This window comes from Brassica oleracea, chromosome C1 (genome assembly GCF_000695525.1).
Source record: "Brassica oleracea var. oleracea cultivar TO1000 chromosome C1, BOL, whole genome shotgun sequence".
Classification (NCBI taxonomy): domain Eukaryota; kingdom Viridiplantae; phylum Streptophyta; class Magnoliopsida; order Brassicales; family Brassicaceae; genus Brassica; species Brassica oleracea.
In genome coordinates this window covers 32,568,182-32,572,054 of record NC_027748.1, presented here as the reverse complement: position 1 = coordinate 32,572,054, position 3,873 = coordinate 32,568,182, and positions in this window count along the sequence as shown.

The window sequence follows — 3,873 nt, the reverse complement described above, 5'->3', positions numbered from 1 at the left end:
TCATATACCATTCCATTTAGAATAACGATATAGAATAGATCATTTCAAACGGACATACAACTATAGAGAAGAATTTAATTTCTTAATATTATTTATTTGTAGCGTTTAGTGGAGTAAAAACATTTTTTAAATAAAATAACATATTTGTATGCAAGAAATATGCTTAAGTGTATATGTATCATATGAAAAAAGCATATTTGATTGATATAGTACAAACTAAAACAATTTCCTATTTTATATTTGATGGCCACATAGTATAGTATGTAGAAGTAAGAGAGCAAGAGAGAGAGGGGAGGAGAGAGGGAGGGAAAGAGAGAGAGAGAGAGAGAGAGAGAAAGGGGGGGAGAGAGAGGGAGAGAGAATGTATACTTATAATTCTATTTTATATTTTGTAAATAGTATAGAATATATCAATACATTATTTGAACATTACATATTACGGAAGGAAGAAAGAAATAAAAGAAAGAATGAGAGAAAGAGAAAAAGAGTTACATAGAGAAAGATAAAGATGAAGGGAGACAAAAATGGTGATAGGGAAGACAGATAGAGGGAGAGATTGCACAAATATATATTGTATAATTACAATTCTATTATATGTTTCGTTAATAGAATAGAAAAAAAGCTTATTATAACTGGACATATTCAATTTATAAATATATGTTAGTTTTACAAAATTCAAAATATTTCATATACAAAAAAAATCTATGTTTTTTATAGATATTTAAAAAATTCACATAAGTAATATTTAAACTTATAAAGTTATATAAAAAGAAGAGGTGAAAGTGAGAAAGGGCAATCTAGAAAATAATACATAAATATCATAGCCTAAAGATTGCTATGGTTATATAGTTATATAGTTAGGGGAAAATAATACATAAATATCTAATTTGATAGATATAACAAAAATCTCTACATACCTATATATTTATATGTTTTTGTTACTATTCGGACTGCATCGCTGTTGTTCTTTATGTTGTCATTTGGACGCTCTAACTTGTCCAAAATTTTTACTGTGTATTGAGACTTTGGTTTTTGTTTGCTATTTGCAATGAAAAAAAGAGAAAACATTTTTATTAGATTGAACACTCATATTCTACTAACGGGTTACCAATAATTTAGTAAATGAATAATGTTTTAAAAATATTCAACTTTCTCTATTAAAACAACTTTCGATATTACCAAATCTAAACAACTTTCTCTATTTCAGTTCGGTTCAATTTTAATTGGTTCAATTTTACTAGATTGAACACTCATATTCTACTAACGGGTTACCAATAATTTTTATTACTACATCATGTCTTATGAAGTATCTTACTTTTAATCAAGTCATTTAAGTTTATAGGCTGTTTTGATAGAGTTCGAAGGTTTCTAAAACAAAATATGTGAAAACAATTACAGCTGAAATTTGATATTAGTGAAGAGCAAACGGATCAATTCATCTCATCATTGTATTAGGAAAAGGTAACTTTCATTGTTAATTAAGCGTAAGAAAATAGGTGAAAGGAATGTATATATGAGTTACACTTAGAATTGAGCCGAATTGATTTGTGAAATAAGTATATTTTTATCAAAAGGCATTTCGGAATCACTGAGAAATAGTTAAATATGAAAAAATTGTTGTTAAGGAGAAGAATATCATTGATAGAGACACACATATTCTACATACTTGATACCATGGATTTGACCAGTTTTCAGCAATGGTATATAAGTGTTTTAGAGTCCATTTATTATGTTTTAGAGTACTTTTAGAATCTTTACAGGTTCATATATATTTTGGAGCAAAGTGGTGATTATGGAGCATTTTGAAGATAAATATAGAAGAAACTCGTAGCTGTTCAGAGAACCAGCCAAAGTCGACATTCAGAGTCAATCGTCAAACACCATTTGTCGTCGATCAACAGCGACGCGCGAGAGCGGACCGATTTGGTCATAGCCAGCTTAAAACCCAATTTCCACACAATTACAAGAATACCCCTAGCCGACTTTAACATAATATTTATGTGCTCTGCCATTGTATTGGGCAACAAACGCTTTCTTATTTTCTATTATTCACAATATACAGTTTTAGGATTTTTAGTAGTTTGGAGAGAGGATCCAAGACTCCTTCGGAGTTTTGTATTGGAATTCCATTGTTTTCTACCTATTCTATTTATGCATTCTATTCAGTTTGTTGTCATGCTTTGCTTGATCATGTTATAGTAGTTCTCTTTGTTAGATTTAGGGCTATTAGGATTATGAAAGATTAACCAAAACTATAAAATTGCTAAGGTGATAATTAAACAACCTTCAAAAGAATTGCTATTAATGTTTGTGTTCTAAAGTAGCTAATTAGAACCTTGATCTTAAGATTGTGGACAACTACGACGGTAGGTTCTGCACCAGACTAGATTCTCTTGAGCTAGGATTACTATAAAAATGTGACATCTGATTTGGTTAAGTCCAGTGAACATATCGATCAACTCGTTAATGCTTGTCTAAGATAGCATCGATCGACGCTAAGTCAATAGCATCGATCGATGCTTTATCCGTGTCAACAAGCGAAAGCTGAGATACTTGACTTAGTCAATAAATTTGATTCGCAGCGGAACCTGGACATCTTATGCATTATACATCGAGTTCTAGGATTGTCATCTGTGATATATTGCATATTTACATGTTTTTAGCCTTCATATCTTGTACATTTTGATCATATAGATTAGGAATTAGGCATCTTTAGAGTCCATCTCGCATGCATTGTCCTTATTAGGTGTTGGAGAGTGCTATGGAGTGATTGGAGATGATTGGGAGCATTGTGATTCAAAAATAAGTAGAAAATGATCATTGAGCGAGTAGAGGAGCTGGAGCGACCAACTGGAGCGAGGTGAGCAACCCGCTCTAACCTGGAGCGACCTCTCGCAGCGACATCATCAACCCGCTCGGCATTTCGTTGTGATACGAGGATGATCTGGAGCGGGCGAGCGCAGCGAGGTCACGTACCCGCTGTGAAACCAAAGCAGGTGTCCATTGCGACATCATCAACCCGCTCGGCATTTCGTTGTGATACGAGGATGATCTGGAGCGGGCGAGCGCAGCGAGGTCACGTACCCGCTGTGAAACCAAAGCAGGTGTCCATTGCGACATCATCAACCCGCTCGGCATTTCGTTGTGATACGAGGATGATCTGGAGCGGGCGAGCGCAGCGGGGTCAAGTAGCCGCTGTGACCTGAGCGACCTTGTGGAGCGACGTCACGTACCCGCTCGGCATTTCCCAGTTAGTCGGATTTCTATGTTTTAATGGGCTTTCTCAGATTTGTTGACTGAGCCCACTAGGGTTTTAGAAGCCATATAAATACTTTTTAGATCCCAAAGTTGGAGGATAGCTTCTTTTCTCTCTGAGAACACAAGCTTGCCACCTCTAGATTGGATCTGCATCACCCAAGATTAAATGCCTATCCCCATGAGTCCTCTTGCTTCGTACTGAGAAAGAAAGATCATTACTTTATTACATTAGCTTATTAGTTCTTAGTTCATACAATCCTTAAAACCGGATTGCACTTAGCTTAAGCATGAACTTGCATTCCTTTTGCTTTAGAATCACCTAGGATTGGTTCGACAATCTTTTATACTACAACATTTGATTAGGAGCCTTGAAAACTCCTAACATCAAATTGGCGCCGTTGCCAAGTTTTAGGTTGATTGTGACATTGGGATTTAGTCAGTTGCTTCAGACTAAGTCATTTTTCTTTTATTTTGNNNCTAACATCAAATTGGCGCCGTTGCCAAGTTTTAGGTTGATTGTGACATTGGGATTTAGTCAGTTGCTTCAGACTAAGTCATTTTTCTTTTATTTTATTACTGATTCTCCTTCTTCCTTTCCCTTTGTATTTGAGGTGT